The 17,701-nt window shown below is 42.9% G+C and overlaps 1 protein-coding gene and 1 long non-coding RNA gene across 6 annotated transcripts in view; one reads left to right on the forward strand and one right to left on the reverse strand.

Moving 5' to 3' along the window:
• LOC132210062 (uncharacterized) overlaps positions 1-17,701 on the reverse strand; it is a 151,490-nt gene that overhangs the window by 101,488 nt on the left and 32,301 nt on the right. The gene's annotated exons all lie outside the window — the stretch shown is intronic.
• cntfr (ciliary neurotrophic factor receptor) overlaps positions 1-17,701 on the forward strand; it is a 380,088-nt gene that overhangs the window by 58,376 nt on the left and 304,011 nt on the right. For 4 of the 5 annotated variants that reach the window (XM_059649256.1, XM_059649278.1, XM_059649261.1 and 1 more), the window contains exon 2: positions 4,805-4,861. The exons of the other annotated variant lie outside the window; for it this stretch is intronic. The gene's annotated coding sequence lies outside the window, so the exon portion shown is untranslated. The remainder of the gene's footprint in view (positions 1-4,804; positions 4,862-17,701) is intronic. 5 annotated transcript variants of the gene reach the window in all.

Genomic DNA, 17,701 nt, shown 5'->3' on the forward strand with positions numbered 1-17,701 from the left:
CAGAAATAATGCTGAATGCTTGTGTAATCATCTGAAAGCAACTCCACTTATTTGGAGGGAAGGTCATGGCTGCTGGTGCACTGCAGTACCTTGTCCATGTGACCATACTTTGAGTGTAGACGGCCATTTTGGGTGTGGATTGCACTGCTGTCATTCATAGTATTGACTGCTAGTTTAAGACAGAAATTGAGAATTTATCACCATAGTAGCTAGGGCAAGAAATATGGAGGTCTTCTATTACTGTATTAAGAAAGGAATGAGCTGGTACACTTAGCCATCTTGGCTTAGCTCCATTAATTGAGCACAGATGAGTTGTCAGCAATTCACGAATCTAACTGACCAAGAGCTTTGTCGTATGGGCAACATATGTAAACACTTTCTTTTCTGGAAGAGTACCCAAAATTTAAACTCTTGAAAGGCTCTTTGCTGTTACTGTATAAGCCCTGGAACGATTACAACAGGAAACTTGAAAGTATCAACACATTCCTCCCAAACATACTGCACAATCAATGTTTCTGGAAAGTCAATCTGAAAGCATAACTGCCTGGATATCCAAAATAAGAGAGTAGATCCTGGAAGTACTCCCCAGGTCTGGTAGCTGTTTTTGGAGAGAAACAGAACCATCATTTCGAGTTGATGACCTCCTCTTGGCTGACCTAAAATAGTGGAGAAGTGGCAGTTTTCATTCACCCAATTGAAAACTGTGGAATTATTTTTCCATACGCTGTAGCAGGAATTTGCTCCCCAAACTGCAGCTCAGGTCCAATGATAAATTGGCTGGAAAGGCCATTTGCAGGCAAAGTTGAGCCCTTTTTGACATAACAATAGCCAAAGCCGTGAGTTTCATGGCTTTCAGTTTTAAATTATTTACTATTCTTTTTATTTGCAGTTCCCCTTTGAAGCCTATAACACTTTTTTCCCCGCAACATGAATAGGAAAGGTTTAGAGGGGTAACGGCCAAATATAGGAAAATAGGACGAGATCAGTTTAGGATATCTGTTTGGCATGGACCAGTTGAACTGGAAGGTCTGTTTCCTTGCTGTATAACGCTGTGACTGTAAGATCCAGACCATTGGCAATTTTTCACCCTCCCGATTTTTCAGTTCTTTGCTTAAGATTGTCATCTCCTACAGTACTTTGGGCAGCCTTGTATTAAAGGCACAGAAAAACAAAGTGGAGTACAGGATGCGAACTAGATCTACAAAATGGAATGTTGGGTCTCAAGCTCTGAAGCAGCAGTGGTTGCTATGGAGCTCTGACCTAGTTGCATCGGCTGTGGTCTGCCTTCTGACAGGTACCTGCTCTTACAACCATCCTGGTCTCCACTGCTGTGTCCATTCTTGACTTTTCCCACTTCTCTGGGGTGCTAACAATCTTCAAGCTCAGAGGGTCATCATTGGAGAAAGCTTGGGAAGCACTGCTTCCCAAATGGGATAGTGTAGGGGGGAGGGGCTTAGGTTAGTTCACAGGTCGACGCAACATCGAGGGCCAAAGGGCCTGTTCTGCACTGCATTGCTCTATTTTCTATGCCTCAGCATTTAACAGACCTCATGTTCACATGTATCCACTGCGTATTATCACAGATCCTCAATTTTACATTATCCGCATAGACTGGTTTAATGTAACAAAGACTAAGTATTGAACAAAAGAATTATGGATATGTTACAATGTCTGAGTAGTTTCCTTCCATGCTTTCGGATTACAAATCTGTGAGCAGCCTATTCTGTAGGGATGATTGAAATATGAGCTTAAATCTAATAAGATACAAACCACTTCAAGCATCACTAGTTTTTTTGAAAGTCACCTTGGTCAAAGTGATAACTATCAGTGACAACATTTTGGATCAGGCCTAATGGTTTTGTTGCACAAAAGGTCTGAAAGAGTTAACATGAGTGCCAAAAGCACTGCCCACTTTGATATCATATGAACTTGTGGGCAAAACAGGTTTGGATCTCAAAGGAGGAAGACCTAAACACCTGGCTTTCCAGATCCTGCTGGGACATCTCCCTATGGGTATGAGGGACCTTAATAAAATAAGAGGTTGCCCATTAAATACCGAGAAGGAGACATCATTTTCTGTAGATAGGTTCTGAGCCTTTGGAATCCCTTTCGTCAAGAAACAGGGGTGCAAAATCTTACCGTATTTTAAGACGGACAGTGGTAGATTCTTGATCACAAAATGGTTTGAAAGATTATTGGTGAAATGTGGAACCTAAGGCTGAGATTAAAGTCGGATTTGCAACGTTTTTATTGAATGGTGGAGCAGGCATGAAGGGCTGAGTGGCCTTGTCTTATTCCTTATTCATCTGTTTGCTTGGCCTCAGTCTCTGTAACAGCATCTCTCATCAATGTAGTGTTCTCACTCACTGGGGTAGCACGTAGGAAATTGAGCCGTGCTATTCCTGGAGGCTCCACAAAAGGTTTTGAGAAGTAAGCAAAGGTTCCCCAATTTATCTGACTTTCAGATCCAGGTTTACAGAACATACATGGGTCTTCTGCACTGAACAAGAATGACAGTTCTTTTCAATAAATTAGACTGCAGCTACTTCTATAAACTCAGCATATAATGCTGCTAATTAAAACGATAATCTTATTAATACTCCCTTACACACAGGCAACTGACAAACATGGCTTAATAAAAAGGCATAAACAGAAGGGAAGAACTGGAAAAACAATGATTTGTCCCCCAGATTCTGTGGTTGAGGTGATTCTTATGGCTCTACTGCAGGCCAGCATGTTACTTCAGTTGTCTTTCTCCAGATGAATCCAATGCAGCTGGTTCACTCATAAAAGGTCTCTGACCTATCAGTTAAAGCCATACCTTAGTGTAGCTGTAGCAGCAAAGAAACTTTTTTGTCAGGTTTACAATAAATTTTTATTGTAGAGAAAACAGACCACTCCTGAGCTGGGAAGAGCTGAATCTCGCACGCACTCACTCACTCACTTCAATCTCTTCTCTCCATCCATCCCCCTCTATGTATATAATTCTATCTCCATCTATATCTATTGCTCCAGCCCTCCCTCACTCCTATGCTCGCTGTTGTGCTCAGGCTCTGGCTCTCTCATGTTCTCTTGCGCGTGCACTCGGTCTCTCAACCTCGTAGTTACACTCTCATACTCTTGTGTGCTGGCGCACTCATTGCCTTGCTTGTGGTCTCTGGATCTCACTCTCTCTCGTGCTCGCACTTGGGCTCTTTCGCAACCTTATGCACATTCTTGCTCGCTCACTTTTACAAGCCCTCTTGCTCTCGTACTGTCTTGCTTTCTTTCTGTCGTTTGCTGTCGCGTGCTCTCACTCTTGCTTTCTAACTTGTTCTCTGTTTCTCAGGTAACTGGACAGCTTGAAGCAATCTCATGTATGTTTGCAAGCAAAAAGATTTCTGTCACTGATAACTGGTCATGAGTCCACAGACAAGTCAACTTTGTATTGCCTGCAAAAGCTGCATCAATACATCTATCAACCAAATTGTCAGCAAATCAAATTTCAATTACTGAGATAACAGGGTTTAGAGCTGGATGAACACAGCAGGCCAAACAGCATCATAGGAGCAGGAAAGCTGATGTTTCGGGCCTCGACCTTGGCCCGAAACGTCAGCTTCCCTGCTCTTATGATGCTGCTTGGCCTGCTGTGTTCATCCAGCTCTAAACCCTGTTATCTCAGATTCTCCAGCATCTGCAGTTCCTACTATTTCTGAAACAAATTTCAACTATCGCTTGTTCAAACTATGCTTTTCTGCCATGGGTGTTTGATTACTTGCTTTCAATATATGCAGCCAGCCTTTCAAAGACTGGTTTGAAACTGTACTGTCTCATTTCAGTCCACAGTTTTTAATTAGAAAAAAAAAACACAATGAAAAAAGTCAAACTCCTTTTACGGTAGCTATTTCAAATCAACCTATCAACCTGAGAGATAATGGGAGCTGCAGAAGCTGTTATCTTGGATTCTACAAAGTGTGGGGCTGGATGAACACAGCAGGCCAAGCAGCATCTCAGGAGCACAAAAGTAGACGTTTTGGGCCAAGACCCTTCATCAGAAAAATAAAATCAGTCCTTTTTTCTGATGAAGGGTCTAGGTCCAAAACGTCAACTTTTGTGCTCCTGAGGTGCTGCTTGGCCTGCTGTGTTCATTCAGACCCACACTTTGTTATCTGAGATATATTCTGATACATATTTTGGGTAAGTGGGACTTGAATCCAGACCATCTGGTCTAGAGGTAGACACTACCATGTTCCAAAATGCCCTACTGTTGTTATTTCAGCCTGTAACTGGTTGCTGTCGTGCACTGTATATCTTGCAAGGGGCCCTTCTAATTTGAACAGGGAATAATTTGTCTCACCAAAGCAATATACCAAGCAAGCTCTGTTTCCTACACTTAGGGGATGGTGGTGGCAATAACTTTCTATTGTGAGGAGAAGCTTACACAGCACAATGCATGACAAATTAGCAGCCTAATTCCCTAGTGGAATTTAGGTTTGGCGTCACAATGGCCCTGACAGTTTACGACTTCACCATTTCTCCTGTAATTTTAAAAGTGTATTCTCCATAGAAAGTAAATGAAGCTTCCATTACAATGGTCATAATCAAAGTGCCTTGTCTGACATAATCATGACTTTTTTATTTCCAATAAAAAGAGTTATAGTCTTCAATTTATTATTGAAACAAAATTTTGGTGATTAGATTTAACTCTTAATGGCTATGGGATGCATATCATTCACTTAAGCATTGATCAGAAAGACTAAGTGATCTGAAATGCTTAACACACCAGAATCAATAACTCATTAACTTTCTTCTGAAATATTTCTAGGCCACTTCGGAATAACCATTTCGGTGTCAAACTGCAGCCATTTATAGACCAGACCAGGTAAGGACAGCAGATTCTTTTTATTTGAAAGAACATGAATGAGCCAATTTTTTTTTTAGTGACAATTCAAAAATGTTATACTCTTCCCATTTACTAATTTATTGAGCTGAATTAAATTACACAATTCACCTTGGTGAGGGTTGAACTCCAGTTCTACTAAATTATTTGGTCTCAGCCACAACAATGCTGCTATATCAGTGCTTACATCTTCATTACAGGAGATACTTTCTACTTTCCCCTGCTTCTTACTAAATTGTAGCATGGGCATCAACCATAAGACCATAACTTATGATTTCACCACTCCGAATTGGTTTTGTTTATAAATAAACTTGTTAACTTTTCTAACTGTCTACATTATTCTCCATATTGATATGTTTAGAGCCATTGAGTCTCTAGATTACTAGTCCTGTAATCTAACCAGTCACGACCAACCACTCCACCTCCCAGTCCAAACCATCAAAGATTTTTCACCTTACTATCTTAGATAAGTGGAGGCCAATTGTTTTTCCCTACCAACTTGGTTAGACATCAACCTGGACTGGAACCAAGAACTTTTCTGTTTAGTATAGATCAAATCCAAATGGGGCAATGCATTCAGCAACTGTATGCTTGTTTTTATTTGAAGTAGCTGCGGGAATTTGGGCTATCATAAATGTCCGTCAAGATTTTGAGGAAACTGCAATTTAAATGTATTTTCTCTGGAAGCAATGTTATCTAAGCAATTCATACTAGACTATCATCTTCCAATGGCAGGTAAATCTGATCATTGAATGGATATATTTGTCATTTCAGCAAGTGTTTTACACATGGCGTCATAGAGCTGTATGGCACAGAAACAGACCCTTCGGTCCAACTCATCCATGTCAACCAGATATCCTAAATTAATCCAGTCCCATTTGCCAGCATTTGGTCCATTTCCCTCTAAACTTTTCTCATTCATATACCTATCCAGATGCCTTTTAAATGTTGTAATTTTACCAGCTTCCACCACTTCCACTGGCAGCTCATTCCATACATACACCACCCTCTGCATGAAACCATTGTCCTTTAGTTCCCTTTTAAATCTTTCTCCTCTCTCCTTAAACCCATACACTCTATTTTTGGATGCACCCACCGTGGGGAAAAGATCTTGTCTATTTACACTCTCCATGCCCCTCACGAATTTATCAATCCTCCGACACTCCAGGGAAAATAGCCCCTGCATACTCAGCCTGTCCCTATAGCTCAAACCCTCCAACCCTGGCAACATCCTTAAATCTTTTCTGAACCCTTTGAGGTTTCACAACATCCTCCCTATAGCAAGGAAACCAGAACTGTTCACATTATTCTGAAAATGGCTGAACCAATGTCCTCCTCAGATTGGATGAGGGAACAAAATGTAACATCTCTAAGTTTGCAGAGAATACCAAGTTGGGTAGGAGGGTTAACTGTGATGAGGATGCAGAGATCCTTCAGCATGATCTCAGCAGATTGGGTGAGTGGGCAAATCAATGGCAGATGTAGTAAAACTTGGATAAACCCTGAGGTTATTCTCAGTGGAAGCAAAAACAAGAAGGCAGATTACTACCTGAATGGCTGGCTGTAAATTGGGAGAGGGGAGTGTGCAGCGGGACCTGAGTGGCGGGAGTAACTATGACTCTCATGAGATCGCATAGTTGCCCACAATGACGTTTTGACGTATTTTTGGCGCATAGTGCGCGTCATGCCTCCCCGTTGGCCCTGCCGGTAAGCCCAGCAGTCCTGGCTGTTGGGTGACCAAACGACCAGAAAAAGTACGAGACGGCCATGGTCTGCGCAGACCAATCCTCAAAAAACCAGTATGATTTTTTTTTCCAGTGTCTCTGGAGCAGTCTGGCTGGGGAGCGTGCCAGATAATCAACACCACCGCCCACCCCCCCCCCCACCACCGCAGCCTCATCCACAACTGCGAGCTGTGATAAGTCATTAGGTTGTACATGTTTAAAACCCACAACAAGGTCCATCTCGGTCCACACCAAGACGGCGACCTTGAGACGTTAGCTCCTGCCTTACATGGAGCTGAGACCGGTTACCCCTCCCAGGGGGCCGGCTCACCCTGTAATGGATGACATGGATAACGTTGTAGAAGGCACCGTAAGGGCTGCCCATCCTACGGTTGAGATAAGCATAACCACCCAAACCTTCTACAACAAAAGTTATCAAGACACAAAGCAGGGCGCAAACGAAAATACCATAAATGAGACTGGCGATAAAACAGCTGATGCAGCTGCCTTCATGGAAGGAGTTGTTATCGAGCCAGTATGTGACAGAATGTCCGTCTCGGAGGTAATCATCCACTATCCCATCGATGGGCTGTTCTGCAAGGACTGCGACACCCTCTTCCCCACGGTGAGCCTGTTCAAGATCCATATGACTAAGGTGCACGGAATAAAGAACATCCGAACAAAATGTTCACGCTGCGATAAGGCAGGGGAATACCATTCAATAGCCTGCCATTATCCTAAATGCAAAGGAACAAAACAACCCCCAACTGGGGACTTTGCATGCAGCGCGTGTGATCAACGGTTTTCAACACAGTCAGGCCTTGGTCAACACGAGAGGCACAGGCACCCGGTTCTAAGGAACGAGAAACGCCTCAAAAGGCACCCAAAGTCAAGGGCAAACCTGGGAGAAGCGACCGCATTTGGTCACAGGAGGAGGTGGCACTCCTGAGGGAACTGGAGGCGAGATTTGCAGGATGCAAACTTATAAAAAAAATCCATCGCAAGCATCCTTAAAACTAAAACACCAAAGCAAATCTCAGACAAGTGCAGGCTCCTGGCAAACACCCGACGGAGGTCCAGACCACCTGCGAGCCAACGATAGACTCGCACGATTCTGAGGCAGAGAGTGTCCAGGAGAATTCCAATGATCAAGCCCAACGCCAAAGAGCCAGCCAAAAAACACCGGCTTTGATCCCTAAACATCGGGACGTAGATGATAAAATGTGAGGCTGGATGAACACAGCAGGCTCAGGAGCACAAAAGCTGACGTTTTGGTCCTAGACCCTTCATCAGAGAGGGGGATGGGGTGAGGATCCTGGAATAAATAGGGAGAGAGGGGGAGGCGGACTGAAGATGGAGAGAAAAGAAGATAGGTGGGGAGGAGAGTATAGGTGGGCAGGTAGGGAGGGGATAGGTCAGTCCAGGGAAGACGGACAGGTCAAGGAGGTGGGATGAGGTTAGTAGGTAGGAGATGGAGGTGCGGCTTGGGGTGGGAGGAAGGGATGGGTGAGAGGAAGAACAGGTTAGGGAGGCAGAGACAGGTTGGACTGGTTTTGGGATGCAGTGGGTGGAGGGGAAGAGCTGGGCTGGTTGTGTGGTGCAGTGGGGGGAGGGGACGAACTGGGCTGGTTTTGGGATGCAGTTGGGGAAGGGGAGATTTTGAAACTGGTGAAGTCCTCATTGATACCATTAGGCTGCGGGGTTCCCAGGCGGAATATGAGTTGCTGTTCCTGCAACCTTCGGGTGGCATCGTTGTGGCACTGCAGGAGGCCCATGATGGACATGCCATCTAAAGAATGGGAGGGGGAGTGGAAATGGTTTGCAACTGGGAGGTGCAGTTGTTTATTGGCTTACACAAGCTGAGGAGCTCTTGAGCGCAAGGAAGGACCCGGACACGCTTGCCCTCAGAATCGGACTAGTGGAAAGCATTACCAACCTACTAATGAATAGTTGGAAAAGACAGAACAAAAATAAGAGGCCCCAAAAAGATTGGGCCAGGAAAGACAAAAAGCCCGGTAGCAATACCAGAGCCAAAAAGCAGTGGGCAGCAGGTAAGGTGCTATTCAGAGCAACACAGCGGCTTTACAAAACCAATCGGCGCCAACTAGCTGGCAAGATCATGGGGGCGCCGACCTCCATCCGCTTGTCCTCTCTCAAAAGAGGAATTGGAGACATGTTTCTGTGAGAAACTGTCTGCACCAAACAAGAAATTGAACATCAATAAGTATGCCCCATACACAGGCAAAGTCGATGACAGGTCCTTGATGAAACCCATAGAGGTAGAGGAGGTCGAAGCGGCCATCAAGAGGATAGACGAGAACAGTGCCGCTGGTCCAGACGGCCTGAAACTGCAGGACATAAAAACACTCCATGAGCAGGAGGAACCCTGTCTACCCCACCTCTTCTCCTTATGGCTAAAGTTAAGCACGATCCCTGATTCACTAAAAAAGAGTCGAATGGGCCTGATTCCTAAGTGCGAGGATAAGGAACGCTTGAAAAGCATTGATAACTGGCGACCAATAACCATCGGTCCAATGCTGCTCCGGCTGTTCACGAAAATAATGGCAAAATGCCTGAGTGAAACAGTCGAAATAAACCCCAGGCAAAAAGGTTTCAAGCAGCCACTCCCGGATGCAATGAGAACATTGTTATCTTCGCAAATATCATCAAGGGAGCAAAATACAATCGTAAGGACCTCGCAGTTGTCTTTGTTGATCTAGCGAAAGCGTTCGACTTGGTTGGGCACAAACTATTGATCAAATCTCTGCAAAGAATGCAACTACCGAAAGCCTTTAAGTCTCATTGAAGACCTATACACTGGCAACACAAGTGGCGGAAGGAAACGGTAACTCTACCACCCCAATAACCATTGAGAGGGGCGTAAAGCAGGGCGACCCACTCTCACCAATACTATTTAACATTGCTTTGGATCCGTTGGTGTGCTCTCTGGAGAGGGCCAACTCAGGGGTCTCCATGCCCCTGGGTGGCAGAAGAGTCAACTGCTCGACTTTGGCCTTTGCGGATGACATCACCCTTCTAAGCAACTCGCACACTGGTATGGCTAGGAACCTGAAGCTGCTCCAGGCATACTGTGACGATACAGGCCTCAGTATTAACACAGCGAAGACGAAGGGATTCCACTTCACTTTTAAAAGGAAAACCTTCTTGTACAATCACTTTGCAAGCTGGAAGCTACGGGACGAATCCATAGCCTACATACCCCCAGGCGACACAGAAATACCTGGGTGCCCACATCGATCCATGGGCAGGTGTGGCAGAAGGGGAGTGGTAGGAGAAGCTTAAGTCCTCGGTTAAAGGAATACAGGCAGCACCTCTCTGACCACGACAACGGTTGGAAATCCTAAAGGTACATGTCATCCCCAGATTGTACTTCCATCTGATCCTGACAGAAGCATCACAGACTACTCTTATAAAGCTGGACCAAATAATCCGTAACGCCACCAAAAAATTCCTACACCTACCACCTCATACCGCAGACGGAATGCTATATGCTAGCAACAGGAACGGTGGTCTAGGCGTCCCAAAACTCGAAGTGCAAATACCATCCGCAATTGTCCGCAAACGCGAGGCACTAGACATGTCCAGTGACGTGGTCATCGGGCCTCCTTTCAATATAAAGGAGAGAGCAACACAGAGACCATTGTGGGACTGCGCGAGCTCAAGGTCCTAAAGGAAATGGAAAATTCCCAACCCAACAGCCACAGTAGTGGCGAGGGGGAAATAGACCTGATGACATCCAGGACATGATGCCGGCACTCCAGAAGGCAAACGCGGGGCGACCGAAACCACCCAATAGGTATGCAGGCTGGAGGGAGTGGGAATTCGACAAATGGCAAAAGCTGGAATGTCAAGGGGCAGGCATCCAGTACTTTAGAGACGACAAGATCTCTAACTCTTGGACCAAGGCCGGAGTACAACAAAAATCCTCTAGATTTATTAACAGCGTGCTCTTGCGGTGTAATCTATACCCGACAAGAACCACCTTATCTAGAGGTAGGGCGAACAGAAACAAATTTATGCCGTAGGTGTGAGATGGCAAATGAGACCATATCACACATCTCAGGATGCTGCCCATTCGTTAAAAACGCACGGATCAAACGCCATAACAAGATCGCTGACCAGTTGCAGAAACATGTCAGTAAGTACGGCTGGACATCATACGTGGAGCCCAGGCTGTTCGACAAACACCGGCTCCCTATGGAAACCCGATTTCATATTTAGAAAAGACCAGAAGATCGCGGTCGTAGATGTCACAGTGCGGTACGAGAATGACAGTAAAGCACTGGAAACAGCATGGCGTGAGAAAGAGGAAAAGTATAAACACCTAAATGCCGAGGTCACAGAATTGACAGGAGGTGCGGTGCCCAGATACTTTGGCTTTGTGATGGGCGCACGAGGCAAGTGGCTGGAAATGAATAACCACCTCATGAAATTCTTCGGCATCGAGAGATACGACACGTTCGCCCAAAAGACATCAAGACTCACTTTGTCACTGACGCTTGCACTCTTACAACTCTTCAGTGACAAGTGAGCAAAAACCGCAAACGGTGAGGTAAGATCCTCCACCGAGACCATAATCCCTACAAATTTGCCAGTAACATCAGTAGGGCCCCGCTGATAATGACGACAACAACCAGCCTCATATAACACCAGTATCACCTGGTCCTTGGTCTGTGGTGATGCTAGAGAGTACACAAACATCGAGCGATTTAAAGACCCGGAAAAGGCGCTCCCCGGAGTGTTCCAAAATAAGCATACAGGCACAGCAGGTGGTGAAGAAGGCTAATGGTATTCTGGACTTCATTTGTGAGAGGTTTTGAGTACAGGAGCAGGGATGTGCTGTTGCTGTTATACAGGACCTTGGTGAGACCACACCTGGAATATTGTATGCAATTTTGGCCTCCTCTTCTGAGGAACGACGCTCTTGCTCTTAAGGGAGCGCAGCGAAGATTTACCAAACTGTTTCTGGGGATGGTGGGTCTGATGTATGAGGAGAGATTGGCTAGGCTGGGATTATTTTTGTTACAGTTCAGACGAATGAGGGGGTTTCTTATAAAGACTTCTAAAATTCTAACAGGACTGGACAGGGTAGATGTAGCGAGGATGTTCCTGATGGTGGGTGTGTCCAGACCCAAGGGTCACGGTATGAGGATTCTGGGTAGATGATTTAGGATGGAGAGGAGAAGGCATTTCTTCACCCATAGTGGTGAGCCTGTGGAATTCATTACCGTAGGAAGTAGTTCATGCCGAAACATTGAATGTATTCAAGAGGCAACTAGGTATAGCACTTGGAGTGAATGGGATCAAAGGTCATGGGGAGAAAGCAGGATTAAGCAGGAGTTGGGTGATCAACCATGATTGTGAAGAATGGTGGAGCAGACTTGAAGGGCCGAATGGCGGCCACCTGCTTCTATCTTTTTATGTTTCTGCGTTTCCCAATTCCTATACTCAATGCACTGGCTAATAAAGGCAAGCATACCAAACACTTACTTCACTGTCCTCTCAACCTGTGAAGCCACTTTCAAGGAACTAAGAATCTGTGCTCCAAGGTCTCTTTGTTCAGCAAGATTCCCCAGGACCTTACCATTAAGACATTCGGACGCATTTTGTGGAATTTAAGAGGATAGCTTTTAATGTACTTGGGCTAGGTTAAGTATAATACACTCCAAGTTTCTCTCACATGCAGACATACATATCTCACGAACATGATTGGATTTATTTATTTATTCTTTTGGAGATGGTGGTGCTAGGTTGATTTCAAATTCTGTCTGCAACCTGAAGTAATCACATACAGATGAACATTATAAGAGGGAGGGAATTACAAATCTAGGCCTTGTCCCTCACCTGATGGTGGTGCTCTGCAGATAAAACAGGTGTTTAAAACAAAGGATTAACTTGTCACAGACCTTCTCTTTCTAACTGCCCAGGAATTCAAACAAGTTTGTGTGGCCAACATTCTTCAATTCTATTTTGAATAAATCGTCTCATAATAGAATCGCCACAGTATGGAAATAGGCCATTTGGCCAACAGGCCCTCTCCAAAGAACATCTCAATCAGACTTACACCCCTTCCCTATCCTTGCAATTCCCATGACTAATCCACCTAACCTACACATCCCTGGACACAAATGGGCAAATTAGCATGGCCGATCCACCTAAACTGCTCATCTTTGGAAATTGGGAGTAAACTGGAGCACCTGGAGGAAACCCACACAGACACAGAGAAAATGTGCAAATTCCACACACAGTTGCCTGAGGGTGGAATGGAAATGGAGTCCCTGGCATTGAGACAGCAGTGAGCTACTGTGCCAGCCCATGACTGAGAATCCTGAATTAGCCAGAGTTCTGTTGTTCAAGTGATAATTCTAATGGTTTATCCCCTCCCAGTTGAGGTGACTAGCTGTTGTGCTGATAGGGTAAGAGGTCTATTTCATTCCCATTCCTTGAGTTCATCTCTTTTTTTTGTGCTGACAGGTTGACTCCATTCCAGCCCATTGGACTGTAGAAAGTACAATTATGAAAATTGGCTGCCAGCGCAATTCAGTGCGGTTTTAATTCCTCAAAAAATCAATTAGGGATTTCTCCAGGAGAGACTGTTACCCAAGGGCACAGCCTCAGTGAAGGGGTGACCCTTTAGGACTGAGATGAAGAGGAATTTCTTCAGCTAGAGGTTGGGTAATCTGTGAAACTAATTGCTGACGAAGGCTCTGAACGCCCAGGTTATTGATCTGTCTTTAGCACAAGAGGTAAATAGGTTTTGGATTAATAAGGGGATCAAGGGAGGCAGGGGAATGAGGTTGAGAAATATATCAGCCATGATCGAATGATGGTGCAGACTCAATGGGCCAATTGGCCTAATTCTGATTCTTTGTCTTCTGGTCTCTGCAGTGAGCACAAAATATTTTAGATGTACAGTGTGCTTTTGTAACATTTGACAGCTATCCCTTCACTCCTGAATATACTGGGGCGTTCAGGTATTTTGAAGGGAAATGCGCATCGTTCTAACTTTTTCATAGATCTCATTCCACCTGCAATTCTGTGCTTGCTGACCAAAATTTGTTTCTGTATGACCCCACACCTCAATTTCATATCTCACCCTTTGTCAACCCTCCTCCTTCCCCATCTCAACAATTACCCCCTGCCCAAAACTCTTCGATAATTTTCCTGAATTCTGGCCTTTGTGCACACTTCCATTCTGTCCCTGCCATTTGAGAATCAGCCCTCAGTTGACTGTACTTTTCAGCTTTGGATTTCTTTCTTTATACTTTTGCATCTTTCCTCCTCTTTGTCAAAGCTTTTGATAAAAATTCTCTTTCTATGGTTTGTTTTGGTTGATTTTTGATCATCTCTTGGGGATTGTCTTGGATATATTACCACGTTGAAATAGCTAAATAAATGCAAGTCATTGTTGTGGAAATACATACCTGCTGCAGCTGAACCTGATCCTTCTCTACAGACATTCAGTATGAGCTACTGCCTAGGGAAGACACCTTTTGCACTCAATATTTCTTCCCTATAGGGGAAGATTAAAATCTCTCCCATTTTCATGCAGTTCAAGTCAGAATTGAACAAAGGCAATCAAATTGTCTGCTAAATCCACAAGTTTCCACTACTGTTGAAGGATTTAATTGAGATGGCATTCATTCTCTTACTACTCCTCCCAGTCAGTTTGAATACAGTTTATAATAGATGATATGAATCCCTGAAAGTTTTTAACTTTTTTCTAAGTGAGGTGGGGGCAGTCAAGTGCACCTTTATGGCCTTTACAGAAATAATTGATTAGACTGACTTATTAACTTTAGTCTGGTTGGATCATGTGTTTTATATCAAAACAACTCGCTTTAAAGTTTGCTCAGGTTGCAGACGAGCATCCTTTGGACAAAAGTGGTCTTTTAACCTGCTGCCAACCTTTTCATTTCCTGTAGAGCTGGAACATATCTATGGGGATTTATGCCTTATCTCACTATCTGGAGGCCTATCTGACAAGATTTTATAAAGTGTAGCAGGCAATGGGGGTTTGCACATTTAACCTTTTTTCCCTGTTTTATGAAGTGAACACATCAACTGTGTTTCTACTCCATTCTCTTCAAAAAGGCAACTATCAAAACTCATGACCTCATGATTGGTGAATCTTCAGAAACTTGCAAACTATTAGACATGGATTAATTTGTATGTCTCATAATCTACTATTACATTTGTAGCTTGTGCTCTAAAGGTATAATCTCTTGTAATGTATAATACAATCTGTCAGCTTGGAGAATGAGTGAGTTTTATCAAAGTGTTGAGCTGAACCTGAAAATAAAATGCAATTACTTTATTGTTTTTCTGTAGCTATGAGACAAGGTTTTTTAATGCAATCCAAAATGATCAGGCTGAACACATGAGAAGTAGGCAAGGGTTGGACAATTGTTTTGAGATGGCTTTGTTCGTTCTGGACACCAATTGAAACCTTTTGTTTTCACATCTTGAAGCTTAGAAGTAAGTTTTTAAAAAAACACTTTCTTGGTATCATATTTACATCTTTAGAAATTTCTACATCATCCACTCTGAACCTCGACTGCTCATTTCGAATCCGAATGCATTGGTTATCCAAATTAATTCTGAGCTTATAAAATCAGGGATAAGTTCATTTAGAACTTTCCTAAGATTTGGCTGTTATTAGTAAACCAAAATGAGGACTGCCTTAGGGTCAGAATGAGAAAGGAATTAACAAATCCTTCATTCCTGTAAGATTAATGTTATCGTTTTAAGGCTTTTAAACAACAAACTTGATGTTACTATGCCATTGCTTCTTGAAACATCATACACTTCACTTGTTTGCTGTTAAATGGTGCCATTCTGTACTGTTGGCTTAACCCATCACACAGATTTCTCAACAGAGAGGTTTGATCACAGTTATATATATGCTGTCAATTTTCTCTTTTATAAATTGCAAGTGACCTGTAGATCTCAAGGCTCTGTGAAACAATTAATTAAATGAAGACGTAAAATACTTTCAAGCACACAGCTGGAATGATGAACATACTTCAAGATACTTTATATCCAATATTGATGCAATGTAAAGAAATTCTTTGCATGAATTTATTGAACAGAGGAAAATGTATTAGAAAATTCTATTACCTCCATGATTGATTTCAGCTGCTATTCTTGGCACCAGTCTAATATTCACACAGACTCCAACAGCATTATACTTACAAGAATGGATTTGTTTGCTTGTCAGAAGAATCCTATAGAATACTTAATTTATGACTAGACAGGATGTTGAATTGCCCAGAAAAAAGCTGAATCAAAGTGCAATCTTTTAAATTGCATTCACTATACAAATAAAAATTAAGAAGGAAGGTTTTCCTCATTGAATTCTGAAGGCAGCAACTGTCCAATAAAAGCAAAATGACATTCTTCATGAAATTATAATTATATGATATGCTTATCCCTTGAACTTCCATTGATAGGATTAAATGGCCAGTCCTCCATGATACATTTGAATGGTAGCTTGAGAATTTGTCAGATATTTATCAACACCTCACTTCTTGCTGGATTAGAGGTTCAAAAGCAAGGCTGTTTTCACCTTTTTTACTCGTACCTGACATATGATGACATTTTGTATGTCTGCCACATAAACTGAAATCTATTTCAATTACAACCCTTTTAATCAACATCAGAAACTAGGTCCGCATTTCAGGTGCTTGCTTCAGGTTCAAACTCGCGTCTCAGGTGGGAAGTTTAGATTTCTGTGTTCCATTTTAAAGCTGCATTGTCTGCAATTGGAATTGTCATCCATTAGTAATCTCTGTACAGCTTGGAAATTATCTGCAGTTCTCCAAACTGCTTGACTTTCAACATTTTGTGTGTTGTCTTGACTTGAAAGTTGAGACATTGCATACTGTAAAGACAAATGGAAAAAAATGGCCTTTGGCAGGTCACAACATACACTGCTCTGAATGGCAGCCCTTCAAATTGAGACACAGAATTTGCACAATATAAATTAGACACATGGGAATAAGAGGTACATTTTCAAAGTCTTGCAATTTTCAATTCTGAACTTTACTGTAGTTGCCAATGATCTATCTATTATACAAACCCAGATTTCCTTTATCTTTACTGCATCTTTAGTCTTTTTAGTGTTCTGCATTGTTTCTTAATGTCGTAATGTCCTCTGACCATAACTTTTGTTGATATCAGTGAAACCCACGAAATTATATGCTCTTGAGATTATAGAACATAGTTGATATTTGCAATGTTATACAGAAAGAGGGAAAAAAAGACAGCATCTTTATCTTGTACGGCATCTTCAATTGCCTTCTGTGAAAACAACCTCTTGACGTGAAGTCCGTAGGATTGACATTGAATTGATATTATTTTTGCAATGCTGTGAATGCTTTGCAAGATTGTTAATGTTAAGTATGGGTTTATTTTTATAGTTTTCTAACCTGCTTTCCTCGAACAATCTGGTGTTAAAATTCACAGACCTATTATAGACTGGAAAATCTCCAGATTGTATCATTAGTTTGTGGTAACCTTAGATGCATCTTGACTTGAGCGTTGCTGAACTCATGAAGGCATTTTAAAGGCCAAGATTTTCCATTCTAGTGATTTTGTCAGAAGTGTGCAGAAATACAACAATTAGGTGGAAAAAGCTGGTGAAAAATCATCATTAAACATAAAATGTACCCTCTCCCACAAGGGTATCTGTGTGGCTCGGTTCCCCCACTGTAAAAGAAAATATGTTCACTTTGTCATGCTGGTATATAAGAACATATGCTGGACCCTCAGCATCGAGAAATTATTCTTGGGCTATTCAGCAGTGTCCTACAGTAAAGTCCCAGGTCCCATCATCAATGTGTAATCTTGAGGTGCTTCATCAATAACTTTCCACACGATGTGCTGCTGTTATGTGTATTGGAAGCTATATTTTAATATAGCTGATTATTCACGTCCATTTGCAACTCCTCAGACATCGAAAGTGACAAGCGATAAAATAAGATCAGAACAATATTCTGGCTTACGCTGACAAGTGGCAAGTAACATTAGTGACACAAAGCTGCTAGTCAATGGCCATTTCAAAAACAGAGGGAAT

This window comes from Stegostoma tigrinum, chromosome 1 (assembly GCF_030684315.1).
Source record: "Stegostoma tigrinum isolate sSteTig4 chromosome 1, sSteTig4.hap1, whole genome shotgun sequence".
NCBI classification, from domain to species: domain Eukaryota; kingdom Metazoa; phylum Chordata; class Chondrichthyes; order Orectolobiformes; family Stegostomatidae; genus Stegostoma; species Stegostoma tigrinum.